General features: G+C 43.6%; 2 long non-coding RNA genes across 2 annotated transcripts in view; one reads left to right on the top strand and one right to left on the bottom strand.

Moving 5' to 3' along the window:
* Positions 1–3,940, top strand: part of LOC141541755 (uncharacterized) — a 14,153-nt gene extending 10,213 nt beyond the window's left edge. Inside the window, exon 4 of the long non-coding RNA XR_012481892.1 lies at positions 3,394–3,940. This is a non-coding gene — a long non-coding RNA (uncharacterized LOC141541755). The remainder of the gene's footprint in view (positions 1–3,393) is intronic.
* The window catches only part of LOC141541754 (uncharacterized), a 21,995-nt gene extending 1,935 nt beyond the window's left edge, over positions 1–20,060 (bottom strand). Inside the window, exon 1 of the long non-coding RNA XR_012481891.1 lies at positions 19,810–20,060. This is a non-coding gene — a long non-coding RNA (uncharacterized LOC141541754). The remainder of the gene's footprint in view (positions 1–19,809) is intronic.

Below are 20,060 nucleotides of genomic sequence, written 5' to 3'. Positions count from 1 at the left end.
TTCTTCGGCAGCTAAACAAAAGCATGGGTGACAAAGCTGATTTTGAAGACTGTTTTTCAGCCCAACTTGTTAAAAACTTTTTCGAGGATAACAATACCACATTTAAGGCCTTCTTGATTTTAGATAACGTCCCAAGTCAATCGATATATTTGGCTAATTTTGTAAGAATGACAGCATGCAAATTCACTGAAGTGTGCATAAAATTCTACACCTACCAGTGCATGTATGAAGATTCAAAGAAAGAAAAGACAGCAGAGCATGGCTGCAAAGATATTTTAAATGGAAATAACGATGCTTTGTCTTTTTTTTTTTTTTTTCCCTGAGGCTGGGGTTAAGTGACTTGCCCAGGGTCACACAGCTAGGAAGTGTTAAGTGTCTGAGAACAGATTTGAACTTGGGTCCTCCTGAATTCAGGGCTGGTGCTCTATCCACTGCACCACCTAGCTGCCCCATGTTTTTGTCTTAACATTGATATAGATGTTATCTTTAGATAAGATATTCAGTAATTTTTAAATTTTTAAATTTTGTTTTCTATAACTACTTAAACTTGAATCAGAAATAGTTTCTTATTTTTTGCTATTCTTATGTTAATAAACAAATAAGAAATTAATTTTAGTTTTTTTAACATATTTTTATTGGGCTGGGATCAACTGCTTATTTTATATATGATTATTACATCAAATAGTGAATCTGAATAATATGATCAATTCACAAGATTCATTATTCTAACACGAATCAGGATCTAGCTGTATAGCTAAAATCCCGAGTTTCCAAGTCAAAGGAAAAGAATGTTGCAATCAGCTAGAAAGAATGAATTCAAGAACCAAAAAGCCAGTCAGAATTACGCACAATTTAGCCACCACTATAAAGGAATGGTGAGCTTGTAACATGATATTTTCGAGGGCAAAGGAGAATAATTTACCCAGCAAAACTGAATATAATCTTATAGAGGAAAATGTTCTTTAAGTGAAAAAAAAAAAAAAGATTTCCAAGCATTACTGATGAAAAGATCAGGCTGCATGGAAACTTTGAGGTGGAAATGCAGAAGCCAAGAGAAATATACAAAGTGGAACATAAGCAAATAATTATAAGGGACCAAACAAGGATATACTTTACATTCTAATATGGGGAGATGATACACAAGTTCTCTCTGAATCCTTTCATCATCAAGGATCAGAAGAAGGACGAAGAAAAAAAAGCATTTATTAAGCAACTACTAAATGCCTGTCATTTTTTGAGAATATACTCCTATACTCCTTTTTTCACCCTTTCATTGACTATTTGAGCTACTCCATTTCTTCTAAAGGTTTTGTGGCCACAGTAATAGATGTAGTGATCACCTGAATTCAATTCAGCCATTCTGGTCCATGTAAGTTCCCTGACACCCACAATGTGGATGTTTAGTCTTTCTGTCTGTCTGACCACATCCCGCTTACCTTGGTCATAGATATCACATTCCAAGTTCCTATCCATTATTGATGTTCACAGTGTTGGGTTTTCATTTTCTCACCAGACATATCCACCATTGGACTTCCTTTCAGTTTGGATCCAGCCACTTCATTTTTTCTGCAGCTACTTGTAGTTGAACTCTGCTCTTCTCCACTAGTGCGTCAGACACTTTCTGACCCAAAGAGCTCAACCTTGATGTCATATCTGTCATCACTCATGACGGTCCATGGGATTTTCTTGGCAAAGACTCTGAGTGACTTGCCATTTCCTTCTCCGTGGATCACCCTTTGTCAGGATACTCCACTGTGACATGGCTGTCTTGGTTAACCCTGCATAGTTCATGATTTCATTAAACTATGCAAATCCCTCTGTTACTGTTATGACAAAGCAATGATTCAGTCACATTTTTATATAGGATTAGAATGCTAAAGTAGGAAATCAAAAGATAATTGGAATCACAGGCAAGTTTAGCCTTGTAGTACAAAATGAAGCAGGGCAGAGACTAATAGAATTTTGTCAAAGTAACTCATTGGTCACAGCAAGCACACTTTCAACAACCCAGAAGGTGACTCTGCAAATGGACATTGCCAGATAGTCAATATCAAAATCAGATTGATTATATGCTTTGGGGCCAAAGATGGAGACACTCTACACAATCAGTTAAAACAAATCCAGGAATTGACTGTGGCTCAGACTGTAAGTTTCTTATTTCAAAATTCAGGCTTACATAGAAGAAATTAGGGAAAACCATTAGACCACATAGGTATGATTATTTTAAAAAAAAAAAAAAAATCCCTTGATATGTAAGAGGACTTTTAGGCCCCACCTCTAATGAATATGAAGAGTAAGTGATGAATAGATTAAGGGATTGGATTTGGTAGAAAGAAGGCCTGAAGAACGATAAACAGAGGTTCAGAAATGTACAATAGGAGGCAGTGACAGAAAGCATTCCAAAGAAAAAGAAGTAAAAGAAAGCAAAAACAGTCATCTGATGAGGCATTAAAATAGCTGATCAAAGAAGGAGATTAAAGGTAAAAGAGAAAGGGAGAGCTATACCAGGTGAATGCAGAATTCCAGAAAATTAGCAAGGTGAAAAAGGTTTTCCTAAAAGAGTAGTGCAAAGAAATAGAAGAAAATAATTAAGTGGGAAAGGAAAGAGATCTCTTCAAGAAAATTAGAGATGTTAAGGGTATGTTTCATGAAAAAATGGGCATGATAAAAGACAAAAATGGTAGGAATTTAACAGAAGTAGAAGAAATTTTAAAAAGGTGGCAAAAATATAAAGAACTATGCAAGAAAGAAAGATCTTAACATCACTGATAAGCAGGAGGGTAGGGTAACTACTCACCTAGAGTCAGGCACCCTAGAGAAGACAGTTAAGTAAGCCTTAGGAAGCAATGTTAATAATAAGCCTAGAGATGGTGACAGAATTCCATTTGAGAGATTTAAAATACTGTTAAAGTGTTTCACACAATATGTCAACAAACTCGGAAAACTAAGCAGTGGCCACTGGGCTGGAAAAGATCAGTTTTTGCCCCAAACCTAAAGAAGGGCAATGCCAAAGAATGCTCAAATAATCGAACATTTGTGCTCATTTTACATGCCAGCAAGGTTTGGTTAAGATTCTATAAATAAAGTAGAGCACTGGCCCTGAAGTCAGGAGGAACTGAGTTCAAATCTGATCTCAGACACTTAACACTTTGGCTGTGTGACCCTGAGCAAGTCACTTAACCCTAATTGCCTCAGAGCGAAGAAAAAAAGAGATTCTATAAACTAGATTTCAGCAATATAAAATCTAAGAATTACCAAAAGAGTTGGCTAGTTTTTGAAGAGGCAGCGGAACTAGAGACCAAATTGCTGCATTCACTGGTTTATGGAGAAAACAAGGGAGTTCCAGAAAACAACAACAACCTACTTCTGTGTTAATTTTTTTTCAATGTGCAGATCACAAAAAAGGTGACAAGTCTTCAGAGAGCTGTAAATACCAGATCAGCTTGTCTCCCGGGGAACTTGTATGCAGGCCAAGAAGCAATCGTTAGAACTGAACATAGAACATGATTTTGACAGGGAATCTGAGGCTGGAGACCCTAAAAAGAGTCACATTCCATGTTGTCCTGACCTAGAAGCCAGCCCAACCCCACCTCTGTTAAGTACCACTGATTTACTTTTCTATAGAGTTCAATTGACACCACCCAAATTTTCTATAGAGCTGAACTAAAGATAAGTACCCCTACTTAACTTCAATAGAACTGAATTCACGTTAAGTACCTCCACTTAAGCTCTGTACAATTTGAATTATCACTAATCAAACTTTCTATAGCCTTACTGAAGCCTATTCAAACCCAATAGCTCTGTATTGTCTCAAATCATATAGAGGGAGGGTGGGAAGAATGGGCAAGTGGGCAGTACAGACAGAACTCTAATTCCATCTCAGAGTTCTGCTCCACTGAGATCTCTCCATTATTTATAATAAACTTAAACTTTTAATTTTACTTTTGATTTAGTAAATTCTTTTACTTCACCTGTGCCTTGTCTCATCAAAAGCCTACACATCCCCAACAAACCTGGTGGCCTCCTACGGGGAATTGACAGAGCCAGTTGTAGGTAAGCCCCCTCTTTCTCTGAACCCCCATAGCTGTGAGCAGCCAAAGATCCGGATCAACTTTGTCTGCCCGAGCAAAATCCTTACTCGTGGGGACGCTTGCGATAAGGATTTCTGCGATTTCTTTTTTCTCTCTCTCAAGGGACGCCTTGGAGAACGAAGGAGCTATTGGGAAAAATTTGGGGTGCTTTACGGCTCTTAAGGCTTTTGGGCTTCTTGAGGCTTAAGGCAAGAATGGGTCAATTTATCTCATCCATTCCTAAAGACTCACCTCTAGGGTGTCTCTTAAAAAACAAAGACAAATTTGGCATAAGAGATCTCAAAACAAAAAAGCTAATTCATTTTTCCAAAAATACCTGGCCAAAGTACCTTCTAGGCGGCCAGCAAAGATGGCCCATATTTGGCTCAACAGATTATAAAATTATTAAGGAGTTGGACTTATATTGAAAGAGACAAGGGAAGTGCTATTGATGAGGGTTGGGGTCCCTTTAAGATTCCTAATTGCCCAACCCATGACTGACCTTGATTCACAAATTCTGGTCAAAGGCACCCTTTGAATATCCGGGCCCAGCCCCCCACTCTCAGCTCAGCTTCTCCCAGCCCTCACCTGATCTGGGCTAACTGAAAAGCCCGCCAGAACTGGGTACCGCCCATCATCTTTTGGGTATAAAAGAAACAAGTTGGAACGCCCTCATTGCAGGAGCCCTCCCAGCCAACACATGGTATTCTTCCAGCCATGTAAGGGTCCCTGCCTGCCAATGGCCACCTTTGGCCCTGGTGTCTTTCTGAGGTTTACTTCCAAATTCCTACAATAAACTTTTATCAATCTAGGTTTCCGGGCCTGTGAATTCATTTTACAGGGGACACTGCGCTTCATGGGATCTATGCGCCGACAAATGGGGTTCCCCCTTTCCTTTCCCTCATTAGTTTGAAGTCCCTTATGTTCAGGCCTTCATGGCTCTAGCGCAGGACGCTGAACCAAGGCCAAATTGCAAAGCGATACTTGCCAAATCTAATGGAGAGGAAGAAATTGATCTTTTAGACGATCCTCTCTTCTCCACTCCTTCAAGGGCACAAGAAGCGTCTGCTCCACCCTCCGGCTCTCAGCAGAACACTTGTACTCCAGAACCTCCTCCTCATCAGAAACAGGACCCAGGGTCCAAAGATATAGAACTCCCCTCTCCACCGGAGTCAAGTTCTGGAAATGCCCAACCCCCACTTCTTAGTCCTTCTCATACATGAAGTGGGCTGCCTTTCTCCTCAACCCAATCCCTTCTGCCTCCCTTTGAGGCCGGCCAGTATCAAGGCCTTTGCCCTCCTCGGGCTGAAGCTGTAGATTCCCCTTCTCCTCCACAGGAGCCTGATTCTGCTACAGCTGTAGATCAGGAGCCTCCTTCTAATCTCTTCCCCTTGAGAGAAGTCGCCGACCCTCAGGGGGGAGTACTCAGAGTACAAGTGCCCTTTTCCATGTCGGATCTCTCCCAAATCAAGGAAAAATTGGGCAGATATTCTGAGGATCCTACTAAATATATTTGTCCCGTCCACCGGGACTCAGTTATTCAGGGAGTTGAGGGGGACCCAGCCTGAAAGAGAAACGGGCGAGAAAGAAGAGCCAGACCAAGCAGATTCTTGTCAAGGTCTCTGTTTATTTCTCTAGGGGTACAGTCTATATAGCAAAAAGCATGAGAAAGAGAAGTAGGGTTGGGTCTGGGAAAGGAACATGGGAATGGCTGGTTCAATGAACAGGAACAGTATACAATGCTGGGATATTCTATGGTCGGCCAATTCTCAGAACAATTTGTCTGAGGGTAAGGCCCACTTGGGGGGAGAGACACCTGGGCTGAAGCCCTTGGCTCCCGACATATATTGGTGGATTCAAAGCCATCACCCTCCAATATGATCTTTCCTGGGGAGATAATAATATTATAATCTCCTCTTCTTGTACCATAGAGGAGAAAAGGCGAATCTGGGATTTAGCTCAGAAATTCGGGGATGATATGGCTTCCTCCTACCCTGCTAGGTACCAGGCAGGGGCTGTTGCTGTACCTCCATCAGACCCCTCATGGAACTATCAGGAAGGAAGCAGGGATAGAGAGAGGAGAGATCACCTACTAACCTGCCTCATTGAGGGCATGTGGAAAGGAATCAAAAAGCAAATCAATTATGACAAGCTCAGAGGGATTACTCAAACAGCTGAGGAGAATCCGCTCTCTTCCAAGGTCGATTGGAAGAGGCCCTGAGAAAATACACTAATCTGGACCCCACTTCTCAGGAGGGTGTCACAGTTCTTAGCATACATTTTATTAACCAGTCTGCCCCAGAGATCAGAAGGAAACTACAAAAATTGGCCTGAGGGATTCAAACCCCCATGACTCAATTATTAGAAGTTGCTTTTGGGGTGTTCAATAATAGAGACCAGGCAGCAACAATGGAGAAGGATCGCAGGGCCAGAGCCAGAAATAAAGAACAGGCTCAGCTTTTAGCGGCCGCCATTTCTAGAGATCAGACCCGTTCGTGCTTTAAATGCAAGAGGCAGGGTCACTGGGCGAGAACATGCCCCCAGAAAAAGCCTCCAGATCCTTGTCCTACATGCCACAGGGAAGTGTTAGGATAGTAACAAGGTGAGAATTCAGGTTTTCTGGACAATTACAAGGTGAGAACTCAGGTTGACTTGATAGAGGGGGCAAGCTCATTGGCTGGGGTGGTTCTTCCCAGAAGCCCTTGCATTATCCCACGCCCATTCTCTGGGAGAATAAAAGAGGACTCTCAGAGATAGAAGAAGACTCTCTGCATTACATCAGGCCTGACGGGGCTCCCTGCAGGAAGGGAAGTCACTTCTAAGGACAAGAGTTAACAACAACTGCCTGGAGACAACGGTTCATTACAGGAAGAAGAATCTGTCGGAGAGATTTGAGTAGAAGACACAGCAGATCTCTTCCCAGAGAGCGATCCGGCAGCTTCTGGAGACGACAGCTCGCTACAATTGGCGCCCAACGTGGGGCAAGGACTTTTGCTTATTCTGACAAGAGGAGCTAGACCAGACCTTCGCAATTTGGCGCCCGAACAGGGCGCCAAAAAAAAAAAAAAAAAGCTTATACAAGCTTTTGCAATTATGGGTGTGCCACAAGCAATAAAAACAGACAATGGACCTGCATATACGTCCAAACATTTTACACACTTTTGTGCACAGTATAAGATTTTACATACCACGGGCATACCCTTTAATCCTCAAGGGCAGGCAATAGTAGAGAGAAGAAACAGAGATATTAAGACACTCCTCCAAAAACAAAAGAAAGGGGGAGCCACAGGTAGCCCTAGGGAACTTCTAAATTTAGTTCTCTATACCATTAATTTTCTAATTTTTGACAAAGATGCGCTGGCTCCAGCAGACAGGTTTTATAACCCACCAGAAGGGCAGTGTCCAGTGAGAGCATCTCCACTGTCCTTAGATAATCGCCAGGTGATGTGGAGAGATCCAGAAAGTGGTGAATGGAAGGGACCAGATAGGTTAACTGCCTGGGGGAGAGGGTTTGCTTGTATTTCTTCAGCAGGAGAAGGAATCAGATGGGTGCCAACAAGTCATATTCGCCTTGTCCATCAGAGAGAGACAGAAAAAGAGAAAGACCTCAAAATAAAGGAGAAGATCTAAGAAACATCTGACACTGAAAGAGCATGGATAATAAGAAGACTGTTAAAGAACTTTAAAACCAGCAGGAATCATTGGACTTCCTCACACAAGATGAGACTAATGGACAATGGACTTATGGACATTTATAAATTTTCAATTTATGATTATGTTATATACTTCTAGCATGTGTTATGTTACTATGTTACTATGTGCTTATGTAATTTATGTAATTATCTGTAATACTTCCCATATTGATGGATTTATGTTTCAAGGTCATTTATGTAATTATCTGTAATACTTCCCATATTGATGGATTTATGTTTCAAGGTCATGACTGTCCTATGTTCTAAATCAAAAGAAAGGGGGAGATGTTAGGATAGTAACAAGGTGAGAATTCAGGTTTTCTGGACAATTACAAGGTGAGAACTCAGGTTGACTTGATAGAGGGGGCAAGCTCATTGGCTGGGGTGGTTCTTCCCAGAAGCCCTTGCATTATCCCACGCCCATTCTCTGGGAGAATAAAAGAGGACTCTCAGAGATAGAAGAAGACTCTCTGCATTACATCAGGCCTGACGGGGCTCCCTGCAGGAAGGGAAGTCACTTCTAAGGACAAGAGTTAACAACAACTGCCTGGAGACAACGGTTCATTACAGGAAGAAGAATCTGTCGGAGAGATTTGAGTAGAAGACACAGCAGATCTCTTCCCAGAGAGCGATCCGGCAGCTTCTGGAGACGACAGCTCGCTACAGGGAAGGACACTGGAAAAGGGACTGCCCAGAGAGGGGTAGAGCCACTGCCTCAAACCTCGCCTTCCAGTCCTCTCAGGACTGGGAATGACAGGGCCCGGGGTTCGGCGAGGCCCCACCTTTCTCCATCAGTGCAGCCGAACTCAGGGTGACTCTAGACATGGCAGGTAAACACGTTAATTTTCTATTTGATACTGGGGCCTGTTTTTCACTTCTATTATCCCACTCTGGTCCAATGTGCCCCTCCCCCCATAAATTAATGGGGATTGAAGGGAACCTCCAGAGCTGCTTGGAAACTTTTCCTCTACCTTGTAGATATGGAGATTTGCTGTTTCCACACTCCTTTTTAATTATTCCTTCCTGTTCCACTCCTCTATTGGGTCGGGATTTAATGGAGAAGCTGGGAACCCAATTCTCTCTGCTCAAATCTCCAAGTGATATATTTGTGCTCCTTCTGAGACCTTCCCATGTTCCTTATGAAATCTGGGAGAACATAGACACTTCTGTCTGGGATCAGGGCTTTCCTGGAAGGGCAACGCATGCTACACCAGTCCTCGTTAAGCTACGGGATCCTACTGTGTTCCCACATAGATGGCAGTATCCAATTAAGCAGGAGGACAGGATCGGGTTACAGCCTTTGATTGAGAAGTTCCGGAAGTTTAAACTTCTGGTCCACTGCCTATCTCCCTGTAATACTCCTATCCTTCCCGTTAAGAAAGCGAATGGGGATTATCGTATGGTACAAGATTTAAGGGCAATTAATGAAGCAGTTATCCCAATCCATCCCATAGTACCTAATCCTTATACTATACTTACCCAGATCCCAGGAAATACTCTATGGTTTACTACCCTGGACCTAAAAGATGCTTTCTTTTGTATTCCTCTGCACAAGGACTGCCAATTTCTCTTTGCCTTTGAATGGGCAAAGCCAGGTGGACTTCCTCGTCAATTAACCTGGGCAGTCCTCCCTCAAGGTTTTAGAGACAGTTCACATTTATTCGGGCAAGCCCCAGCTAAAGATTTGAGAGATCTTGAGCTGCCTGGCAGCAGCCTTATTCAATATGTGGATGATATCTTGCTCTGCAGTCCTACTAGGGAAGAGTCTCTGGCAGCGACTGTAAAAACCTTGAATTTCTTAGCCTCAAGAGGTTACAGGGTCTCTCTATCCAAGGCCCACATTGCCTGCCAATCTGTCAAATATTTGGGTCACAATCTCACCCCCACCCCTCGCTCTCTAACTGACGAGAGGAAGCAGGCTATCTTAAGTATCCCACCTCCTGTTTCTAAAAAACAGCTGAGAACCTTCTTAGGTATGGCGGGCTTCTGCAGAATCTGGATTCCAAACTTTGGGATTATTGCTAAGCCCCTCTATGATTCTATTCAAGGTCCCCATAACCTTCCTCTCGAATGGGGACCTGAGCAGGCCAATGCTTTTAAAACCCTGAAAGCTAAGTTAACCTCTGCCCCTGCTCTGCCCTGCCTGACTTACAGAAACCTTTCACTCTATATGTAGATGAAAGGCTCGGGCAGGCTTTGGGAGTCCTTATTCAGTCTCTGGGACCAGATCCCAGGCCAGTGGCCTTTTTTTCAAAGAAGCTGGACTCAGTTTCTCTAGGATGGCCTTCCTGTTTTAGAGCGGTAGCTGCAACCGCCCTCTTAATAAAGGAATTAAATCTGACAAGGGAAACTGAGGCTGGAGATGCTAAAAAGAGTCACATTCCATGTTGTCCTGACCTAGAAGCCAGCCCAACCCCACCTCTGTTAAGTACCACTAATTTACCTTTCTATAGAGTTCAGCTGACACCACCCAAGTTTTCTATAGAAGAGCTGAACTAAAGCTAAGTACCCCTACTTAACTTTCAATAGAACTGAATTCACGTTAAGTACCTCCACTTAAGCTCTGAACAATTTGAACTATCACTAATCAAACTTTCTATAGCCTTACTGAAGCCTATTCAAACCCAATAGCTCTGTATTGTCTCAAATCATATAGACGGAGGGTGGGAAGAATGGGCAGGTGGGCAGAAGGGACAGAACTCTAATTCCATCTCAGAGTTCTGCTCCACTGAGATCTCTTCATGATTTATAATAAACTTAAACTTTTAATTTAGTAAATTCTTTTACTTCACCCGCGCCTTGTCTCATCAAAAGCCTACACATCCCCAACAATTTGAGATTGGGAACCGTGTGCAACAAGGTTATTTAACTTATATGCAGACTACATTGTGTGAAGTTCTAGGATGGATGAATCAAAAGCCAGAATTAAGGTTCCTGGGAGAAATTCACAATCTCAGATTTGCAGAAGATATTGTTCTGATGGCAGAGACTGAAGGAGAATTAAGTTTCTTGATAATAATGAAAAAGGAAAGTGTAAAAGCTGGCCCAAAGCTCTATACATTAAAACAAACAAACAAAAAAAAACACCATCAAAAACTACTATCATGGCAATGGGTCCCATCACTCCCTGCCACATACAGTGAAAAGAAATGGAATCGGTGTCAGATTTTATATTCTAGGGCTCAAAGATCACTCTGACAGCAACTGCAGCCATGGAAGGAAAAGATGCTTCCTCCTTGGAAGGAAAATCAAGTCAAATCTGGCCAGCATGCTGATAGGCAGAGCTATCACCTTGCTAACAAAGGTCCATATAATCAAATCTATGGTCTTTGTGAGCACTGTTTTGTTTTGTTTTTCTTCCCAGATTATTTTTAGCTTCCGAATACAATCCTTCCTTTGCAACAACAACAACAACAAAATTCGGTTCTGCACATATATATTGTACCTAGGATATACTCTAAGATATTTAATATGTATGGGAATGCCTGCCATCTAGGGGAGGGGGTGGAGGGAAGGAGGGGAAAAATTTGGAACAGAAGGGAGTACAAGGGATAATGTTGTAAAAAAAAAAAAAAAATTACCTATGAATATGTACTGTCAAAGAAAATGTTATAATTATAAAAATTAATAAATAAAAAAAAATTAAATGACAAACAAAAAAAACCCTATGGTCTTTCCATTATGTATGATTGTGAGAGTTGGATTGTAAGGAAAGCCAAGTGCTGCAGCATGGATACTTTTGAATTGTGGTCCTGAAGACTTTTGAGAGTCCTTCGCAGAGAAAGATCAGATCAGTCAATACTTAAAGAAATTGATTCAGACTGTTCATTGAAAGGTCAAATACTATAGCTGACTTAAATATTTTTGACCACATAATGAAATGGGAGTCATTGGAAAAGCTCCTGATGTTAGGAAAGATTGAAGGGAAAAGGAGAAGGAGATGGCAGAGGAGGAGGAGGATAGAACTTGGACAGACTTTGGGAAATTAATGGAGGACAGAAGGGCCTGGAGTGTTCTGGTTCGTGGGGTCCCCAAGAATCAACATTGCTTTGCAAATGAACAGCAACAAATACCTGGCCTGGTGTTAAGCACAGCACAAACAAATACAGATAAAAAGAAAAACAGTCCCTAAACTGGAGTAGATTTCATTTTAATCCCCTCAACAGTCTTCCCTACCCTTCACCTCCACCCTGGAAAGCAATGAACAAAAGGAAACTGAAGATCAAGGAGGGTGTGAGGGACAGGAAATCCGGAACAGGATCAGGAGGATATTGAAATCCAGCTAGCCTGGTCTTTTCCACAAAATGGAGGCTCTTGCTCACTGATAGGAAAAGGGAGGAATGGGTGTGAGTCTCAGGGAGGAACAGAACACAGGTGTGGTAGACTGTTCCAGAGCTAGGAGGTCCCAGGCAAAGTCTCTAAATAGACTGAGGACCGTGGGAGTGGTTTTATTATGTTTCGATCATTCTAAAAGGACAATGGAAAAGGAGGGGAAGGTCAGGAAAAACTATCTCAAGGAGTCAGTGCCCAACAAGAAGTCTATATAGACTAAGGAAGGGGGAGGAGGAGAGGTAACACTTGAGTCTTATCTCATCTGGACTGCTCAAAGGAGGAAAGAGGACAGAGTGTCCCCAAAATTTTAATGCAGTTTTAAGCTATTAAAGTTTAAGATTTTTGAGACACCCAATAAATACACACACACACAGAGCACACCCATAAAGTTCAGTACAGAAATACAATTTAAGGAACAATGAAACAGGAGGGAAAAGGAGGCAACAGCAATAATGATGACGATAAGAACTAACATATAGAGTGCCAGGCACTGTGCTCAGCACTTTATAGTTATCTATTTGATAGAGGTGCCTGTAGCGAGCTGTCGTCTCCAGAAGCTGCCAGATCGCTCTCTGGGAAGAGATCTGCTGTGTCTTCTACTCAAATCTCTCCGACAGATTCTTCTTCCTGTAACGAACCGTTGTCTCCAGGCAGTTGCTGTTAACTCTTGTCCAAAGAAGTGACTTCCCTTCCTGCAGAGAGCTCCGTCAAGCCTGATGCAATTCAGAGTCTTTCTTCTTGAATCCTGGCTCTGAATCTCCTCCAGCTCTTATCCTTCTCCAGGCCGATCTGCCCTCTGCGCTCATTGCTGTCTCTTTTTATCCTCCCAGAGAATGGGCGTGGGATAATGCAAGGGCTTCTGGGAAGAACCACCCCAGCCAATGAGCTTGCCCCCTCTTATCAAGTCAACCTGAGTTCTCACCTTGTAATTGTCCAGAAAACCTGAATTCTCACCTTGTCACCCTCCAGACAACCTGAGTTCTCACTTAGTAATCCTAACATCTCCCCCTTTCTTTTGATTTAGAACATAGGACAGTCATGACCTTGAAACATAAATCCATCAATATGGGAAGTATTACAGATAATTACATAAATGACATTGAAACATAAATCCATCAATATGGGAAGTATTACAGATAATTACATAAATGACCTTGAAACATAAATCCATCAATATGGGAAGTATTACAGATAATTACATGAATTACATAAGCACATAGTAACATAGTAACATAACACATGCTAGAAGTATATAACATAATCATAAATTGAAAATTTATAAATGTCCATAAGTCCATTGTCCATTAGTCTCATCTTGTGTGAGGAAGTCCAATGGCTCTTTCAGTGTCAGATGTTTCTTAGATCTTCTCCTTTATTTTGAGATCTTTCTCTTTTTCTGTCTCTCTCTGATGGACAAGGCGAATATGACTCGTTGGCACCCATCTGATTCCTTCTCCTGCTGAAGAAATACAAGCAAACCCTCTCTCCCAGGCAGTTAACCTATCTAATTTCCTTCTATTTACCACTTTCTAAATCTCTTCTCATCATCTGACAATTACATTGGAGTTGTTTGCACTGGGCACAGCCCTGTTGGTTTAAAAGGCCTGTATTCTCCCCAAGTGTAATCCATTTTTGCAATCTGATTGCCTTTTGACTCACTTATCAGGTAATCCCTTTCTGCCATGTGATTGCTTTTCTGCTGATTGATTAAATCAGAGTCCTGGCCTTCTAAAGGTTCTTTGGGTGTAACATCAGCTGCCATCATGCCCCAAGTCTTTTTTGCCTGGGGCCCTGGACCTGGGCCCCTCATCCCATTTCCCTGAATTATTCTACACTCTGATGCCCAATGGAGTCCTCTGTTGCATTTTGGACATGGGGTTTTGGGTCTTCTCTCACCCTGTCTTCTCACTGTATCTCCATATCTACACTGAGCTCTTAGATGCCCAATTTTTCCACATTGAAAACATCGCCGAGTTTCTCTAGAAGGCCCTTGCCAGGAGGGACCCTGCCTTTCCACATTCATCATAGTCCGGGTGTAAAAAGCATTTGTTCCCACTGTAGCACAGCGTCTTATGATCTCCTCTAAAGGAGCATCTTTGTCTAATCCCCATATAATTCTTTTGCAAATCTCATTGGCATTTTCCTTAGCCAGATGTCTGGTCATTATTTCTGTAGCTGAATTTTCTCCAATAGTTCTTTTGACAGCAGTTTGCAAACGTCCCACAAAATCTGCAAAAGGTTCATTGGGACCTTGCTGTATTTTAGTGAAAGCCTCTCCATGATCTTTCTGTCCAGGAAGGACACCCCAAGCTTTTATTGCAGCCTTAGCAATTTGTTCATATATTGTCATGGTATAATGAATCTGTTCCGAATTCTCTCCATACTGACCTTCACCAGCTAAGTGCTCAAAAGTGAATTGTGTGTTAACTCCTATTTCCAAATTGCATCTGACTTGAATTTTACATAATTCATGAAATTCCGCAAGCCATAATAAATTTTCTCCAGGTTCCAGACATGTCCTTGCTATGGATTTCCAATCATTCGGGGTTAGGACTTCATAAGACAAACCATCTAGTAACATTTTGACATAAGCTGATGTAGCCCCATAAAGGGTACAACCTTTTTTCAAATCCTTAATTTTATTCAAATCTAAAGGTGCATATCTTCTCCTTTTTTTACCTACAGAATCAATCTCTTCAATCACAGGATATGCATGTATAAAATCACTTATATCCTGTCCTTCTCTCTTAGCTTTAACCAATGCTTTTTCTAATCTTGTCATAGGCTTAGGCTGCTTCACAGGTAATTCTGTTTGTGTTTCTGCCTCTTCCCCTCTTTCTTCCTCCATCTCTGAAGGTGGGGTTGATGTGGGCCTGTCAATAATCTGTTCTCTAGGCAGGGTTGAAGCTTCTTCAAGAGAATCATACCATAATTCCTCATTTAAATCCTCTTGCTCTAGGGAAAGATCTTGATCTTTCCTTTTTTCCTCACACTTCCTCCTCTGTTCATTTTTAGAACTTTTCCTTCTCCTACAACTTGCTTGATAGTTTAAGGCTAATTGAACTATGTTGTAGATATAAAATACTTCTGCAGAAATTGAACGAGGCCCATTTTTTGCTTGAAATTCTTTCATTTCATATCCCACTAGCTTCCATTTATCTACATCTATCTTTTCTTCCTCTAAGAACCAAGGAGATGTGCGTCTTAATGCAGCCAAGAGTTTAGCAATCTGTACCCAGGTTACAAGTAAACTCTGCTCCTCAATTATGTTGATTATACTCTCTATAGTACCACTCCTGAATGGGGGTGGAGCTGAGGTTGCTTCTGGGGCTGGGGATGAGTCGGCTGAGGTCCAGGGATTGAATATAGCTAACATCTGCCCCATTGCAGCTATAAGAGATTCCTGGTTTATCCCTTAACAAGTTAAGTTCCTTATTTATCTATTAGCACGCTCACTTAATCTTTAACAAAGTTTCCTCGTTACTCACGGTTCTGGGTCAGAGAGACTGAGATCTAGATCAGAAGCTTTTCCACTGGAATCAGGACTGTATCATGTCCCTGTTCGGGCGCCAAATTGCGAAGGTCTGGTCTAGCTCCTCTTGTCAGGGTAAGCAAAAGTCCTTGCCCCACGTGTGGACGCCAAGTGTAGCGAGCTGTCGTCTCCAGAAGCTGCCAGATCGCTCTCTGGGAAGAGATCTGCTGTGTCTTCTACTCAAATCTCTCCGACAGATTCTTCTTCCTGTAACGAACCGTTGTCTCCAGGCAGTTGCTGTTAACTCTTGTCCAAAGAAGTGACTTCCCTTCCTGCAGAGAGCTCCGTCAAGCCTGATGCAATTCAGAGTCTTTCTTCTTGAATCCTGGCTCTGAATCTCCTCCAGCTCTTATCCTTCTCCAGGCCGATCTGCCCTCTGCGCTCATTGCTGTCTCTTTTTATCCTCCCAGAGAATGGGCGTGGGATAATGCAAGGGCTTCTGGGAAGAACCACCCCAGCCAATGAGCTTGCCCCCTCTTATCAAGTCAACCTGAGTTCTCACCTTGTAATTGTCCAGAAAACCTGAATTCTCACCTTGTCACCCTCCAGACAACCTGAGTTCTCACTTAGTAATCCTAACAGGTGCCTAAGCAGAAAGAACTCTATACAACAATATTTCTCATTGTTTTTGAGGGGGCAAAGAATTGGAAACTGAGAGAGGTTCCCACGGTCGAAAAGCGACTGACCAAGTTGCGTAGGTACATGTGTTGGAACACTGCTGCCTATGAGAAATGAGGGAAGGGGTAGTTTAGAGAAAGCTGGGAAAATACATGAACTGGTGTAGAATGAAGAGAACCAGAATGATAATTGATTTGATGACAAAAATCTTATAAAGATAAACAATTCTGCAAGACTTGGGAACGCTGAGCGGCTTAATGACCAGCAGTGATTCTGGAGAATTCATGGTGAAACATTCTGTCCCTCTGTGGAGAGGCAAAGGCTCAGAATATAGAATGGAGCATATGTTCTTTGGACATGGCTAATGTGGAATTTTTTTTTTTTTTGGCTTGACTCTACATGTTTGTGACAGGAATTTGTTTTTCTTTCTCAATTGGGAGGTGGGGTGAATTAGGAGGTAGGGAAGATGGATTTTTGCTGATGGAAAAAAATTTTCATTTAAAAAATAAATAAGTGCTTGTTAACTGACTGACAGTAGACATATATTAAGTGCTTACTGAGTGCCAGGCAAATGCTTGTTGATTGACTGACTAATTGGTGACAGCTATGCAGCCCTTCTCTCTTACCTCAGGGTTCCCTAGGTGGCAATTACAGTGGGAGAGCCATGTGGTAAGGAAGCCTGTTCCCAGAACCGAGTCCACGGCAGTCCACATTTTAGCATAAATGTGACCTCTCTCTTCAGTGGCTGTAGCTCCCACCTACCTGGATGGTCAGATCATAGATTAAAGCTGGAGGGTCCTCTGAAATCATCTAGTCCAACTTTTTTTCATTTTATGGATACCAGAGAGTAGACATTGTTGAAGATCAAACAGGGAGCAAGTAGCAGAAGCGAGACCATCTTTGGGATGTAGATCATGTCATTTATCCCTCTGGGGGGTGGGAGGGTGTCTACATAGGATAGCAGTTCATAGAAGAGTTCTTATTTCCCCACCATGTACTATTTCAATCTCTGGCCCCCTCCTTTCTCCTCTGGTCCAGTCCTACTCCAGCTCTGCTTTAGGTGTTACCCCAAAATAATGGCCTTAGGTGTACCCCAAAATAATAGTCTTAGATATACCCCCAAAGTAATGGCCCAAGTAAAGGTCTTGCTCAGTCCTTTCTCCTTGTAGAAATCTATAAAACTGGCCAGTACTTAGGGGACTTTAAGGGCCCCTTAATCATTTGTGCCTTTTCTGGACCCTGTTTCGGGATCACGGCATCTCTGTAATACAGAGACTGACTGACAGATCCTGGCAGAGACATGAGAGCCCTCTTTTAGAGTGCCAGAAAACTCCTGCTTCTGCTCACTGGCCCCCTTGCCCAAGGTCACCGTCCAACATAAACCTCGGAAACCTTCAGATCAGCTCCTTCTTCCCTCCAATGCACACTCTTCTCCCTGGCATTCAAAGTCCTTCCCAGACCACGTCCACCCCAGGGCTCCAAGCTTGCTGCGTATCACTGCCATTCACACCTTCCGCTTTTCCTGTCCCCCAAGTCTGCTATTCCCTCTCCCTACACATACAGTCACCCACAAACACATACATGTAGACATCCATGTGTGCAGACACATACAATACATATACATATGCACAGTACACATGTACAGACAGCACAGTGCATGTAATGCATTTATGTTTAGACTATGTATGTTTGCATAGATATATGTAGACACATCTGTAATACATACCTATGTAGACAACAATGCAATGTAATAAATATGTGGACACATATGTAGACAGATACACTTCACATGTATGTAGCCACATATGCAATACATCTATGTGTAGACACATGTGTAAATATGCACATACAGATAGATACCTATGAGTATACTGTACAGGTTGTAGGAAGTGAGAGTACCTAACCTGAGGGAAGACTTGGGGCAGGGGAGCCGTTACAGGCTGTGGTGGGAAAAAGGCTGAGACCTGCCCTGCTCTGCCCCACGAACAAGGAAGGGCCACAGGGTGGGAAGGAGCCATCATTTTGACCAGGAGACTCAGTACAAGGAGCTTTCCAAGGCTTTTTTGTGACTCCATGAGTTTCCAATCCTGGCTTTCCCAGAGAGCCCTGGGGACTGACTGGGTGAGCACCGTGGAGACAGTTCCTTCAAGTGGAGTCTTAATGCCACAGACAAGTCTCCAGTCACTCAGCGTGACGTCCGGCAGAAAGCAGGCATCAAAATGTTTACCGACTGGCTGTCCTGTTCAATAATTTTGATCAGTTGCTTAAGTGAAGGCAGGGATGGCCCAATTAACAAATGAGCAGATGGCTTGAAGCTGGCCACGATAATCAGCAAGCTGATGATGAATCTGCTCTGAATTTCAGTAGGACTAAATGTAAAATTTTATACTTGGGTTTAAAACATTAATTACTGAAGTACAGTAAAGAGAGAGGATGTGTTAAGAGAGCAATTTCTTTGAAAAGGATCTGGAAAAAGACTATTTTAATCCACAGTGTGACGTGGCTGCCAAAAAGCTGATGAGATAGACATGGCTCCCGGAATGAGGGAGACGAGGGGGTGCCCCGGCCTCTGCCCAGGGCTCAGCACATATGGTCCGTGTGTCATGTTCATTTCTGGGGCCATTGAGGAAGGACAGGAGGATCTAGCGTGAGAGGCAGACCGAGATGAGGTAAGATTCAGAATCCTGCCAAATGTTAATCATCTTAAGGAACAGGGGATGTTTTGGATTGGAAACAACTCAAGGGGGACACGCCTCCTCATATCTGTGGAGTGACAGAGGAACTGGTCATGTTCTAGTTGACTGAACAGGGCTCTTTCACTCGGATATAAGGAAACACTTCCAGGAATCAGATGTCCGGCAACAGGCCGCATTGTCTGCCACTGGGAGGGAGCTCCTCCTCCCCGGAGGTCTTCAAGCAGAGGCCAGATGAGCTGTCAGACTTTTGTGTCAAAGGAAATCCCGATCTGGGTCAGGATGAAGTGACCCTCTCCCCCCAGACCCAGAAGCTCTCTGCTGCTGTGAATTTGTAGCTGGGAAAAAGGAGTGCCTGACTTCCCTAGTCAAGTTGCCTTGAATGTTGGGGGATGGACCCTTTGAGAGAATGGGCCCTTAGGACTCCCGGGATTGTGAGCCCTGCCTTGTCAAGGCCCCAAGGCCTGGGCTCCCCGGGGCCCCAGTGAATGGCTCATCCCTAATCAGGGCTCTCTGAGGGAGCAGGGACTAAACTCACCTGGAGGGCCGGCCGGTGGGGGTGCCGGGCCCAGCCCAGAGAGCCCCAAACATTGGGAGGGCGGTGAGTCAGGCACTCCTCACTCTGTGCCCTCCCCAGCCAGGGGCCAAGGGGTAGGGCTCCAACCTCAGGAGAGAGCCGAGGAGCATGGCCTCAGTCAAGACAAGCTAATAATCCTCCCAGGATGTAACCGCCGAGTCCCCTTGCCCTCCACCGCCATTGAAGTGCCTCTGACCCCGGCTCTCCTCCCCGGGCTGCCCTTCCTTCCCCGCTCTCAGCCTCGGCTCCCCAGTCCTTCCTCCGTGAGTGTCCCGGGCGCTCCCCGCCCACCTACCTTTCTGAGGAGACACTCGCGCCCTTTCTCTCCCCTCCCGGCCCCGGGGCGCTGTCCCAGGTGCCACGAGGCCCACCGACAGCTGGAGGGGCCGGCCCCGGGGGAGCTGCCAGGTGAGCGGCCCAAGGGGACTGGGAGACTGCCGGGATCGGGGCCCCCGTGCGCCCCCGCCCGGCCCAGCCCCGGATCCGGATCAGGTGACGCCCGAGCTGGAATGTGACACCAGACGGCAGCGGCTGCGAAGGCTCGGA

This window comes from Sminthopsis crassicaudata, chromosome 4 (genome assembly GCF_048593235.1).
Source record: "Sminthopsis crassicaudata isolate SCR6 chromosome 4, ASM4859323v1, whole genome shotgun sequence".
Taxonomy (NCBI): domain Eukaryota; kingdom Metazoa; phylum Chordata; class Mammalia; order Dasyuromorphia; family Dasyuridae; genus Sminthopsis; species Sminthopsis crassicaudata.
The sequence above is the reverse complement of the archived record's forward strand: the minus strand, read 5'-3'. Positions and strand labels throughout refer to the sequence as shown.